Below are 14447 nucleotides of genomic sequence, written 5' to 3'. Positions count from 1 at the left end.
AGGGACTTAGCTATAATATAGCCTTGCTTAATCCTCATTGGTTTTGCCTACTGAGCACAAGGCTGTTTCCTTGACAACATAGCTGCAGTTACCACAGCATCCAAAGACATATGTGATGTCCAGGTTTAGGGTATATCCCAGAGGAAAATCTGTTATTTAAAGCTATTTTCTACAGGTCATTGAAGGCTAAAAATAAAAGCAGTGAAGATCTTCACTCTATTAAAGATGTTCCCTACATAGGTTGGACACTCCTGAAACTTAGTTCTTGTCTTAGTGAGCACAGGGAGCAAAAGTCACAGCAAGAAGCCATGGGATATAAGGGCATTACTGAATGTTTATATAAAGTCCTATCAAGTGGGAAATACAACATGAGAGAAAGTAAAAAAAAATACCATTTGAAAATTCAACAAATGGCTAATAATGGCTAGCACAGAAACGGAGGGAGCACTAGGGATCCAAAGTGAAAGGTCTGGGACCAAGTTTAAAGGTGGATATGGAAACAAGATGGTGACAAACTATGCACTGCAGCAACATTTTATATAAATACTGTGGAAGAAGGCTATGTTTCTCGAAGTTTAAAAAAGGGAAATTACAGTAATTAAGACAAAGTGTGAAACAAGAAAACAAACCTATCAGATCTGTAGCTGAATAAGGAGGTCCTACTTTAGAAATACTCTTCAGTAAGTATAGGCAAAAAGAACTTAGGCAGTAAATCTAGCCATACAATTTCTTGTACTTCACCAGAAGCCTGCAGTACTACAATGCATAGAATAGATCCTATACAAAATTACTTTATTGGTTTAAATTTGTTCAAACAATGCTGACAGGATAACTTTCTAGTGGCAGACTTTTTACGTGACCACATATCAATAATCTAATATGAAAACAAAACGTTGTTAAAAATCTTTCTTTTGTGTGCACCGGCTAATATAACAGAAATACGCTATGTGCTCATGTGTGTTCTAACCCAACTTGCACGAGGCAAATTCAGTACTAGTAACTGGAACTTTATAGGAGATGTTCACTGAGAGATGTCTGAGTGATTTTAGTTGAGATGAAGCAAGACTGATGTTAGGAATGAAGCAGACACAAGCTTGACCTCTTGGTTATTGGATGTGCAACATCCGAGCCTGAGTAGGGCATTGCAATGGACCTTCCAGTAAAAACACTCAGAAGAGAAGGATTTAATCAATTGACAAGACAGCAGTTTGTTTCTTAGCAACACAGGTCACCAAGAATACATCACTCTACTCATATAGTTGATTTCCTATTGAATATGGTTAAACTTCAGTTTTCAGTTTTTCTTTTCAAATATCTCAAGTGTACAAGCTCACATGATAAAAAAAGATCAGGTTAGCACAACTATGAACACAACCTCCCATGACATTGAATTTCCATCTTCAAGAACAGTGGAGCTGAAAATGTAAAGAAAATTACTGAGGGGTTTGGGAAGGCTTTTTATTTGGTTTTGTTTAGTTAGATTTGTTTTTAAACTCCAAACAAACAATGATGAAGAGTTCTTCATCTATCTGGCTTGTATTTGTCAATTTAGCCCTGGGAAGTTGGAAAAACTATGAATTCTCCTGCTTTCAGTAAAAAAAAACATAGAATGTATAACCTGACTACAGACATCATATTAGATAAAAAACTAATAACATAAACTGTGACCTTTGAAAGAATGCAGTGAGAAATATCAATTTTCTTAGATACTAAGATAGTCCAGTGATAAGCAAGATGTTGTAGGCCTAGTAACAAAACAAAAATTAAAAAAAGTAAGAGCATTTGTTGGATACTGTTTGTACTTTAGTCTCTTCATGTTTCATGCTTTTGAGTCTAAAACTCAAAAATTTCTGTAAACTTGTCAAAACTTAGTTTGACTAAAATATTGACTATGTGTACAAGTTAGTAATTAATTATTTGCTCATTTCAGTTCTGAGAAAGCTGTTATTTACACAGGTGACTGAACCACACAAAATGTGCACATTGTGAATCTAAGACACTGAAGAGTGTAGTGGTTTGGACTTCGTTTTCCCCCAGAGGCTAAGAAAAGTGGTAGACCCCAAGGGGTGGAAACCCCTGGAAGTTTTGAAGTTCTGCCCAATGGGCGCTCCTGCAAAAATGTCAACATCCCACAAGCTCACCGGAAGAGATGAGTTGTAGTTTTGGTTGTTGGAGGAGAGGTGGCCATGTTGTAGAGCCACGAGGAAGGGGCCCCTGGCTAGGGGGGGGGACTGCAAAGACCTGGAACAGTGCTAGGCTGGACTAAGTGTCTGTAGTTAAGCTGGGAGATGTTTTCTCCATGGGCACAGAGCAGCAGCCGGCAAGCACCACAGAAACGGTGGCAGAGAGCCAGGACAGATAACACCTGAACTGAAGGAGCAGCAGAAGCAGCATGCAGCACCAGAAAAAGGACTCCTGGAAGGAGAGCCGGGAGAAAGAGAGCCAGCAGCCTGAGAGACAGAGTTCTGAGGGTAAGACTGTACCAGCCCCCCAAAACTCCTTTGAGATCCCTCTGAGAAAAGAGGGAGATGGACTCCTATTAAGGAGAAGAGTTTTAGACATGCAGCACCAGAGAGAGAGAGGAGCTGAGAAGCTCAGAGCGTCCCGGAGCTGGACCGGGACGGCCAGAGGAATGTGGGGGGAGTTGACCTTGGCTCCCCCCCCTTGCACTGCTGCCACGGTGGCAGCCTGAGAGACAGGGCACAGAGGCCCTGCAAGGAGCTGAGTCTCCTGGAGATACCAGACCGTCACGAAGACCCCCCTGTGTCTTCGTGATATGACGTGGTGATACGACCTTGTCTGGGGTTACGAAGCCCACGGAAGACCCCTTTGTCTGCGTCAAGGGGGCCGAGGGAGCCTGGATACCTCTCTCGTGAGCGCTGGCAGAAATCCAGCTATCAGCTGCTGCATGCATGTGAAGAAGACAGACTGCTGCCTCAGAAGATGTTGCTGTTCAGAGACTGGAAGGGATCTGTCCTTCTTTCCCTCCTGGACTTTTATTTGGAGGAGAGAAGAGATCTGATCCATTTTAAATACTATGTGTCATGGTAGAGATAGTTGTGATCGTGTGTATAATGTGATGTGGTATTTATTTGTATAGTCATTGTAATATATTCCCTTTCCCCCACTTTGAGTCTGGCGTGTTTTGTCTGGAAAAACCCATCTCACATTAGGTTGAGATGTGGGAGGGGGAATGGAGTTAGGGAATTGGATTTTGGGGCTATCTCAAACCATGACATAAATGGTAGCAGAGGATGGTTGCGAACCATCGGGGGAAAGAGATAAGAGACATAAGGGGTTTTGGAAAATGACAGGCTGTTGTTTAAAGTATTGCTAAAAAGAGTGTCTGTAAAGACTATGAGCAGCTTGCATTACCAGTGCTCTGTGAAATCATGGTTATAAAATATTTTGTACATTTTAAAAATAATATTAATACACAACAGAACCATTAATTAGCCATTTTAAATTGTAATGATGCAGAACTAGGAGTCACACCTAGGAATTAGACTTTTATAAGAAATACAACCACATTTAGAAAGATAGCTAATATTATTAGAAAAAGATGTACTTACAATAAAACCCCAGAGTTAATTCTTAGAAATATTGAAACAGATGAGAGTTGCAAATACAGTTGTATTGACATAATGCGTTTTACATCTGTATTAAATAAAGAAAAAGGATTATAGTTATGAAAGGAAGTGAATTTTCATAACTATCTCAAAATTAATTAGGTACTTTTCATAACTAGCTTTCCAGCTGAAAAACAGAGAAAGAAATAACTACAAAGGCTTAAAAAAGAATAATGACTTATGTGACAAATCTAAACTTAAAATTCTTTTAAAAGAATCACTAGTAAATAAACAAGAAAGATTTCAAGTTCATTCCTTTGGGAGGTTAGTACATATTGGGCAAGGTAAAAGCAAAGTTAGGTGGATATAGGACCTTCTGCAACAGAAGAAGGAATAAGAAAGAGGAAAAGAATACAAGCATACTTAAGGTTAGTTCATGCTTAACAGCAAGATTCTCACATGGTAGAAAATGCTTACACCCAGTCTAGAGGAATCCCAAATCCCGAAGTTCCTACAGTATTCATGTAAGAATGAAGACAAAAATTATGTTAAAATATATCTGTACTAATGTTAATGGATGGAAAACAAACAAAGTTATACGAAAAACCAAGTTACAAATAAATTCACATACTGACCCCAATCGCTATTTTATTACAGCGAGGCCCTTAAGTGAATGACTTTCCTAGCACATGCTGTGGAAATTGCTTTCAAATATGAGCTACTGAGGATTCCAAATACATTCCCCTCTTTTTGTCTTAAACATTTATGCCCTGTCTTTCGTAGAGTTCTACCAATCTAGGTCACCAAGAAATTCCTCTGAAAATTCTATTACCTGCTTCCTTAAGTTACTATAAATGTACATTAATCATACTGTAACACAGTTGAAAGACAATATCTGCAAGACAAATTCTCTGCTAATACTGTGTTAACATGGATGCTGAACCGAAACTTGTAAGACTTTACTGATTCATAGAGAGAATTAAATATTTCTTTTCTTCTAAGGACTCTGTTTCATTTCTCCCCATATTCTGTATATCTTATATATCAGAATTTGTTGATTTTTTTCCTATGGATCACTTTTTTTCCTGGATGCACTAGTGAATAGATCCTTCCAGATCACTGGGACTTAAACACTGAAATAATAATTTGACAGCTCCAAAAAAATTAAATTATTTAAACCACACAAGATTATAGAACTGAAGCCAGTAAGAACATTTACTAGTAAATGCTTAAAACATTGCAAAGCCATGAAGTAACAATGCAAAAAAAGTAACAACAAGCAGCCTCACATACCTCAGGTTTAGGTCAGTTGCAATTATTTGTAAAAGCATTACAAATCTAACTAATAGTTTTAGCCGAAAAGTAAGGTTTCATTTAACATTTCTTTTCCAAACATTTTTTATGTACTAAATTAATTTCCATTGTAAAATTAAAGCTTTCATCATGATTGTTAGGGAATTTAATCCAAACAAAGCCTTCTTAAAAATACAGAAAATAGTATGTTTTCATTGTCTACAAAGGAAAAAACAGAGACAAAATGGTTAAATGACCTACATCATGTCGCACAGGCAGAGGCCTGAGTAGTAGAAGGACTTGTTTCACACTTCTTGTTTCAAAAATTCTATGTATTCATTCAGGTTCCAGTATCTGAAAGGAAAGTTAGGCACGGGTTAAAAAGGGACCAGTAGACACAGACATTAAAATCAGATATAAAATCAGATACAAAATTTTCTATTTCCTAAAATCTGATCTAGCTTTCAGCATTAGATAATGCAATTTTTAATGTGATGATGATAGATTTTTCATTTTGTCACACTAAATGATCTCTTTCCAAGCATGTTGAGGTAATTACCAGAATCTAATAGCAAAATGAAACAACCAAATTGCCAGCATCTCCATGTACCCGTTGAACAAATTTTCAATCACTGCAGTTCCAATTTCGATTTTTGTATCATAATTATGCTTCATTACAGCAACTACTTTCAGCCATTCAAGTAATTTTCAGTAATCTCAATTGTCTTACAGTAGTAATTCATGTTTAACTATCTGCTTGTCTATATATTCCTTTTATATACTTTTCCTACACAACAGTATTTTTTGGACTGCAGAGTTAGAAAGACATTTAATGGTTTGTCTCTTTTCATCAAAGGAATGAAGACTGACAATGCAGTCAGCACATCATACAAGGAAGCACAGATATCTAGTGATATTTTTTGACCTCACTTTTCTCCCAGTAGATTAAGTCTTACAAAAGCTGGCAAAGTCTCAAACTCTTCAGCTATCAAGATCTTCACTTGATCTATCACATTTTACAGACTGTAGAAGACTTTGTGTAGGTTATATTTCTTCATTTGCATCTAGAAGGATGATGAAATTTTACAAGTTCTAAATGGCATATAACTTTGCTGAAGAGTTTGAGAGTCTCCTGAACCTGTTTTTTAAAAGAAAATAATTGTTTATACAATGAATACATTTCAACACAATGCAACAAATCTATTACATTTTGCTATTTAGAAATGAGAAACTTTAAACTGCATAAAACATCTTTTTTTCTCCTTCAGAATTAAATAACACAATGAAATTCCATCTCATTATACTTGCAGCAATTTCATGCTGCTAACTTTAAAAAACCCACGTTATAGAGATTATTAGTTAAGCAGTATTCAGTGTTTGGAAAGACCAGGAATTGGCTTTTTCCTAGGCAGTACATTATTACCTGAATACACTCAAAGAATAATTATTCATAATAAATTTGAGGGTAAAGTCTGCCAAAATGACAAATACTGAGAGAATGAAAGAGTAAAGATACTTTTTTTTTTCCTTTTTAATACTGGAAATTGTAAGCAAAAATAGCTAATAGCTTGATAATTACTTGATAATCCCAGAATATGAATTTCCTGGTCAGAAGCTTTCACATCAGTTACGACCAGAAGTAAGATAGATCAAGAATAACAAATACTTAAAAAGAACTAACTACAGACGCAATCTTGCACGTTTCCCAGGATTTTTAGACTGTGGTAAACCAGTGTATTAGCAACACCAGTGTATTAACAACTGGACAGTACAGTTCAACTTGCAGTGGCACTTGATGCAACTCAGTGGTCATGCAGTTCCATCTACTAACCAAGAACATTTTATCTAGTTTTTTGTACTTATATTTTCCTGTGTACTATTGCCTTCTACATTCCAGGTTTCTATGTTACTTTCATTTTTTCAGAACTGTCAGTTTTCATTAACAGATTACAGCCAGAGTTCAATGACCTTAAATGATATTAAAGACCTTCTAATGAAAAATATAAGCCTGTATGAATGGTTGAAAAACCTGCAAAACAACCAACCCACAAACAGTTTTTTCTATTTTGCTGACTGTACCAACTGATTTTTTGCAATCTTGATGTTCTTACTGTCTGTAAAATAGTGATAGAACCAGAAGGACATGATCTTCCAACAATACATTTGCTTCCTGCTTCAGTCCTCTGAATGTTTCTAGATAGAGAGGTCATCCCTTCCTAAGCAGAAGGATGAAAAGATTTACAACTGGTCAGTAGCCATCTCATCTGCAAGAAGCTGGGTGGGCCTAAAGGCAAGACACAGAGTGATAAAGTACACAATTTAATAAGAAATAGAGGATTCTCAACATGAAGGAAATATTAAATTTTAGGGTTAGTTAAGAAAAAGAAACTCTTATTACTCCCGTAAGTTAATCACTATAGGTATCATAAGGAAATACATTGTTTTCATGGACACTTTCCATAGGCTGTTCTATTCCAACTTCCACAACACCACCAATCTGTCTCTTACCCCCCTTTCCGTTATTCTTGCCTACATCCTTTCCCTCTGGTTAGCAAACCCTACTTTCTGCATTCTTCCAAGTTCTACTAGCGCTGCCACTATTCCAAACCAAGTGACTATCATCCTCCAGTTTCCTCGTTGTTTCCTGTCCCTCACATGGCTCCCAATACTAACCTTCTCATTCACTCTGCTCTTGAAATCATCTTCCCAGTTGCATGGAATCTGTTTTTCAGATAGAAATGCTACACTTGTAATGGAAAGTGGCTTAACCTTCACTTTTTTAATATAAAGTGACAGGATACCTCCTGCCTTGTACATTAACTTCCATATGTGCAATACATATATTGTACTCTTGCAGTATTGGTCCTTTTCATAATTTTTCTTCTTTATTTAACAGTAGGAAGACATTCAGCTTTTACCAGGCCTGAATGTTGCAAATGTTAGTGGCAATGTCTGAGTCAATAAAACGGCACTTCCAGAAGAGGTGGCTTCCCTGTCATGGAGATCATTTTACTGGAAGTAGGACTCACTATCTTGGAAAAAGGATGGAAAACATTAACAGAAAATGATACATTAATGGAAAAACTCAAAGAAGGAAAAAATGAACAAGTACCTCCTTAAATCTTTCTGAAGGGTACAAAATAGCATATTTGCGATCCCTTGTTGTCACAAAAAGTATTTAATAATTTATCATATCAACTGGTTAGAACATACCTTGGGGCTTCTATTCCCCAGGGAAATAAAATTTTGACTCAGTCTGGTTCAAGACTGATCACATTAGTTAAGCCATGTCATTGTGGTGGCTAACAGCCAAATTTCTGTCCCAATCATACACTCAGAACTGTAATGATGATGGATCTGCTGTGTTATTCACCCACAAACTGTCACTATTTGATTAATCTATTGTGTTAATTATTAATGCAAATAATACTATCTGCGAAGACAGATATGCATAGTTTTTGTCACTCTTGTCTCAGAGATCACAGAAGCTAATTTAATGGAAAACAAATAATTAAAGATAGTGTGATTACATCTGCACAACTTTTGATAACTGGCTGATGCAGAAATCTCTCCTGCATATTTCAAATGGCAGATTAATAAAGATGATGGAAAAGGTGCAGCTGTTTGTTTCATAAGCAAATCTACATTTAAATGCAATTAAGGATTTAAATTAGTATTAGTTTTAATATTAACTGCCACAAAGCTTTAGCCCAATTAATGTCTGAAGAACAATTGGCATTATCTACAGATCACTATTGATATTGATAACTTGTACTAAAATTGCTGAGGAGGATTAGTTAAATGATACAATTGTTCTACACTCCCTTTTTGGTTCTGTTTTTATTCCAGGTAGATTTAAATAAGGCAAAAGGAAGGAGCTGAATTTAGGAAGAAAGCTACAGCATTACAAAGTAAACCATATCATATATACCAAAATCATTGTTGGTTTTACATACACCTCTTCAGGCTTTCAGAGTTTTCAAAATAACTGTCTGAGTAAATTCAGTTCAGCATCTAGATGATACTTCAAAAGTGCTTCTAAGTCTTAAGAGGCATCTGCTCAGGACACAGTATACCCATACATTGATACTTCTCTTTAAAATCCAGACCAAACACTTCAGGGATTGAGATTGTCATCATTATGCTTTCCTATTTTCAATTTGTTTTTGACTCAGTAATTGCAAAGATAACTTCTTCAGGTCACTGAATCTCCTCTGATTCCAAGAATAAAATCTCATCACATACAGGGAACAGTCAGAAAACAGCAGCAAGGCAGAGGCAACCAAGTCTCTATAACTAAAACATCACTCAAAGACATTTAGACCTGACCATCGGAGTATCAAATAAGGAGTAAGGGAAATGAATAGAAATTAATTGTATCGATTCATATTCCTGCATTCAATTATTTATCTTTTCATTCTGGGACTGTATGGCTTTGTATGTCTGACAGGAATATTACTTCCCATGATGGGGGGAAGGCGAGTATTGAGGGGAGGAAATGCATTTTGTTTAGTGTTTGAGAAGTACTGCTTCTGCCTTTCATGCTCCTTAGAGTCTAATCCAGTAGTCTTACAGGTATACCATTCCTTATTAATTTAGAAAAGGCTCACTTTTTATGGTTGTGCCTGTAGCAAGATTTACCTTGATTTAAAAATCAGAAAAAAACTTCTTAACAGACAGCATAAATTATTACAAAGTTCACATCATCTCTCAGAGCAGGTTATTCTGCTCATACAGTTAAATATTCTGCTCATACAGTTAAATTACACAGTACCAAATCATTTCTTGTATCAGCTTACAAACTTAAAATATTTAAAACACAGTAGAAGCCATTATTTCTTTCCCAATATCACTACAATATTATTAAAAAAAAAAAAGGTGGAAAACAAGCAAACAGATTTTTATGTCGGTTAAAAATTAATTTTTCCTTTCCAATATTGTTGCTCTTTTTTCTTTTGACAATGACTACTGTTAAAGTGAAGATAAAGATTTTCTCCCAGGGCCAAGAAAAGTAATTGAAAGTTACATGTCAATCCCATTTTCATTTCTTAAAATGTACGTTTTTAAGTACGTCTTTCTTATGCAGTAAGCAGAAACCACGTGTGGTGGTGCATCCCCCTGCTGCCTTCCCCTCAGGCCACACTATGATCTCAGAATTGCTCATTAGGCCTCAGCCTTGACAAACAACACCAGCATTAGGCCCCTCTTGAGCTTATCAAAACCACCATCTGCTCCCAGGAACTAGTGCAGTCTAACAAGCTCCTGTATTTAACAAACAGCCCTGGAAACTTATTTTTCCTGTCTGGAACAACATATTTGTAACCAGAGAAAGGTACTGACCCAAATCTTGGCCAAGATGAAAATTATTATGACTTAAGCCAATTCTCTTGCAACCCTATAAACAGCAGTCCTTAGCCAGACCCTTCTTTCAGGAGGAATTTCTTCACAGAGAGGGCTGTTAAACATTGGAATGAATTGCCCAGGGAGGTGATGGAGTCACCATCCCTAGAGGTGTTCAAGAAACAACTGGATGTGCCACTCAGTGCCATGGTCTAGTTGATGAAGTGGTGATTGGTCACAGGTTGGACTCGATCTCAAAGGTCTTTTGCAACCTGAATGATTCTGTGACTGAGCTCTTCTGACCTGCAGTGAGCTGTGACCAGCATCTCCCTCCGAGTGAGACGACTCTCAGAGCCTCTACTTGAAGGATCATCAAACGCCTATGATGGATCCTAGGCTGATACTCCCACTTCTCGAGCCTCAACCCTTTGTCCATTGAGAAGACACAAAGGTATCCGATGTGAATACTTCATGAATTCGAGGGGAATTTTTCACAGGTGAATACCTTGTACATACTCATTCAGGTTTCTGTGTCTGTGAGTGTGAATAAGCTCAGGCAAATGTACTATGAATTTTGCTCTCCTAGATTCTTAAGTACTTTAGATTTGTAAGTTACTGTTGTGCCTCCAGTAAATTCTATAGAAACTTTTGTTAGATTGTTTAAATACAGATTAAGTCCTGTTAAGGCCTAAATTATTGGTCAAGTCTGGGGCTAAGTTTGGCAAGTGGTCCACTTTGAATCTTGTGACTCAATGGGAGTGTCTCTCTTATTCCTTTTGATCTTTACCCTTTCCTATCCTTACCCCTTCTCCATTCCCAGCCTCCATGTAGATCATTTTTTGGTTGATTTTAGTTTTAGATTGAATGATTTTAGGTTCTAGTCCAATTTTTCCTCTGTGTGCTTTAACCATCTAGCAAGTAGAGTGAACCTTGCCAACAAACTTTGTCGTACTGTCGCTTTAATATTAAACCTGCTTTTGCTCATACCTTTGCTGGTGATTCTTTGAGCGACCTTAAAACACTCATTCACAACACTAAGGTAGTAATGATGAATATTTTCCTCACAACTCTAGGGTATAGATATGTGTAATACTATGTATGTATATACATGAGTTATATATGTTTGCATATAGATACGCATGTACATTAAAATATATTCACTAAACTTTATTCTGAAACATTGAAAACATTTATACACATGATCTATCAATGTTTAAAAAACCCCAGCCATGATGCAAATACACATTTGCCTTTACAATCAGATGACCTGCTTCCAAAATTTAATGTTAAGTGTGCAAAAAAACCACATTCTTGCAGAAACCAGGCAGCTCATATACTTTCCATTACAGAAAAGTATATAAAAACAGTCAAGCAAAAATATACCAAAATTATGTAAAAACATGTCTATGCATGATAACATTTAATTTAGCACTGAATCTAAAATAATTCAAAGGAAATTCAGAAACTTAAGGTATATACAATAAGTAATTTAATAGCAAAAGTACAGGTAAAATTTTAAAGGCTATATAATGGAAAAATACTCTTACAGACTGACTGGACTGGGATTAAAGTGAGAAATAGATAATACCCAAGAACGGAAAGAACAGGAGAGCACTAGACTGATGACACTCTTCTAGTTTGATTTCTTTTAAGAAAACATCTTACAAACTAACTTAAAATCAAAGAATACAGCTTTAAAAGACTGCAACACCATAGTACCTTCCAATGATGTAAGACAATTCAATATCAAATATTCAGAAGACATTCCTGAATTAAGAAAAACTTGGTATTCACTGTATTTAGCAAAAAAGACAAACAATTTTGATGAATTTGCCCAGAGAGGTTGTGGATGCCCCATCCCTGGGAGTGTTCAAGGCCAGCCAGGTCGGATGGGGCTTTGAGCAAAACTGGTCTAGTGGAAGGTGTCCCTGCCCATGGCAGGAGGTCGGAATGAGATGACCTTTAAGGTCCCTTCCAACCCAAAGCATTCTATGGCTTTATGAAATCCCACCAAACATACTAAAGTTAAGACCAAAGAAAAGGTTGTTGGGCAAGACCACCAAAGCATCACAGTTAGGCAGCAACAAATACGGTCTACATTGGCTGCAACTGCTGGTTTAAACTGTGGTGATTTCAGAGATTGTCCCTCAGTTAAATGACAGACTACATCCCATTTTTGTAGGGACAATAGAACAAGTGGATAGCTCAGTCTCCATTTTTGGATAGCACACATAATAGTTTACATGATAATTAGTCCCATGTTATATTAACTGATGAGCTGCTACAGATAAAACATGTTTAAAGTCAAATGCCAAACTAAGAAAGAAAAAATAAACTAGAAAATATGGTTTAATCTCCACTTCGCACATGTTCTCAGGCATCATCATCTCTTGTGTTTAACTCCTATAATAAATGGATTTCTGAGTCATGGCGATGCAATAAACAGTAATTACTAGCAATAACTATAAATTACAACATATAATTTTCTACTTCACTTAAACATATAGTCTGCCTATATAAGCCACCAAAGAACCACACCTGTCAAAAATGAGATCCAGCATATTTATTATAATGTCAAGTCAGACTGGTTCCTAATGATTTAGCAGCGGGCATTTTGTTGCAAGAACTACTGTCCCAGCATTTGATTTTATTTTCTTTAAAAAATAAGCATAAAGTGGATCTACCACAAAGCGAATTAAATAACAAAGAAGCTCCCAAACTGGAGGAAAAAAACTCACAACCCAAACTCCAGAATTTCACATTATAACCAATTTGAAATTGTAAATAAAAAATACTAAATTGTGTAAGAACAGAAACTAAACTGCTCACATAAATGAAAAACATTTCCTAAGTTTGCAACTTGACTGAAAGTAAATCTTCAAATTAAAAGGTACAGTACTCTAGCCAAAATATTAAAGGAAAATAAAAATACTGTAAATAGATTAAACTGTATCTCAACAACAAACTACTATGTATCTGTTCAAGCCAGGAGTTATAACAGTATAAACAGAGATCTTACTGGGGCATGAAAAACATAGTCTCATTAAGCCTCTAGGTGTGTGTGACTGGGATACAAATATGGTAAACATAGCCATCTTTCTGTTAAAATAACTCATCATGAAATTTTTTCTTAGATTTTTAGGTTACAAACATTTTAAAGATTGAGCAAGTATATCAACATTCTCCAGCTAAGCGAATAGCCCCCACTTTAATTCTCTTTTCACTCAAAAAACCCTATTGTTTTCTTATCGCATATTAACGGACTCTGAATTAAAAGGCCTTCCTCTCTTTTATTATTCTACTGTGTTTTCTTTTTTTTTTTTTTTTGTTCTACAACTTCACACCTAAGATTCTAGTGAAAACGGTGACTTTTTTTTCCCAAAAAAAGTTAATCAGAACCTTTTCTTCTAATTTGTTGACATTCAGGTTTGCTAGCCATTGCTTGCATTCTCTGGGAAAGTGGCATTGCTATTCTATAAAGCATGTCCCATCCAGAAAAACCACTTTAATGAGAATTGCTTCAATAGTGGTTGTGTAATCTTTATCCAGAACCTGATTATTAATGATTTTATCTTACTGCTTTGCATACTTTCTAGCTTGAAGGTGTTGAAATATTTCCAGGCTCTCAATGCGCCAGCAATACAGTATCCATGTGTTTCATATTACATAATGAAAGTGTTTATCATACATCAGTAGTTTTTGAAAGATTGTGATAAATCTAGGTTCACTAAGCCATATGATAGCAAATTTCTGTTTATCTTAACAAAACTGAAAGTTAGCAAAGACCTGTTACTTGCTGTGATATATCTGTCTTTTGAAGCTGCCCATAAAGACAATACTTCACAAAATCATGGGGATGACATTTTAGGCACTTAAGCTTAATTTCTTTGATCCCCAAGTTACACTTCACACATAATTTTTTCACTGTAAATATCTTTTTCTGGCTGCTGTAGATCAGCCGATTGATAAAGAGCCGCTGACAGTATTTGCTAGACTTTATAATCCTAGGATAAAATTATTTCCCTTAAACTCACACATTATCTTCTTTCTTTTGTAGAGGAATCCTATATACTTATATTAGGAGTTTTACTTACATTGCCAAGACCTGATGTAAAAGTCATCATAATATCACAGAATCATCAAGGTTGGAAGAGACCTTCAAGATCATCTAGTACAACTGTCAATTCAGCACCACCATAATCATCCCTAAAACATTATCCTCAAGTGCCATATCCAGATGTCTCC

General features: G+C 36.1%; 1 protein-coding gene across 3 annotated transcripts in view; it reads right to left on the bottom strand.

Annotated features, from left to right (window-relative positions):
* The window catches only part of PRLR (prolactin receptor), a 156198-nt gene that overhangs the window by 130882 nt on the left and 10869 nt on the right, over nucleotides 1–14447 (bottom strand). For all 3 annotated transcript variants that reach the window (XM_018077223.2, XM_018077224.2, XM_018077225.2), the window contains exon 3: nucleotides 5124–5216. The gene's annotated coding sequence lies outside the window, so the exon portion shown is untranslated. The remainder of the gene's footprint in view (nucleotides 1–5123; nucleotides 5217–14447) is intronic.

Source organism: Manacus vitellinus, unplaced genomic scaffold (genome assembly GCF_001715985.3).
Source record: "Manacus vitellinus isolate BGI_N305 unplaced genomic scaffold, ASM171598v3 scaffold_36_pilon, whole genome shotgun sequence".
NCBI lineage: Eukaryota > Metazoa > Chordata > Aves > Passeriformes > Pipridae > Manacus > Manacus vitellinus.
Note: the sequence above shows the minus strand (reverse complement) of the source record. Positions and strands in the feature narration are given on the sequence as shown.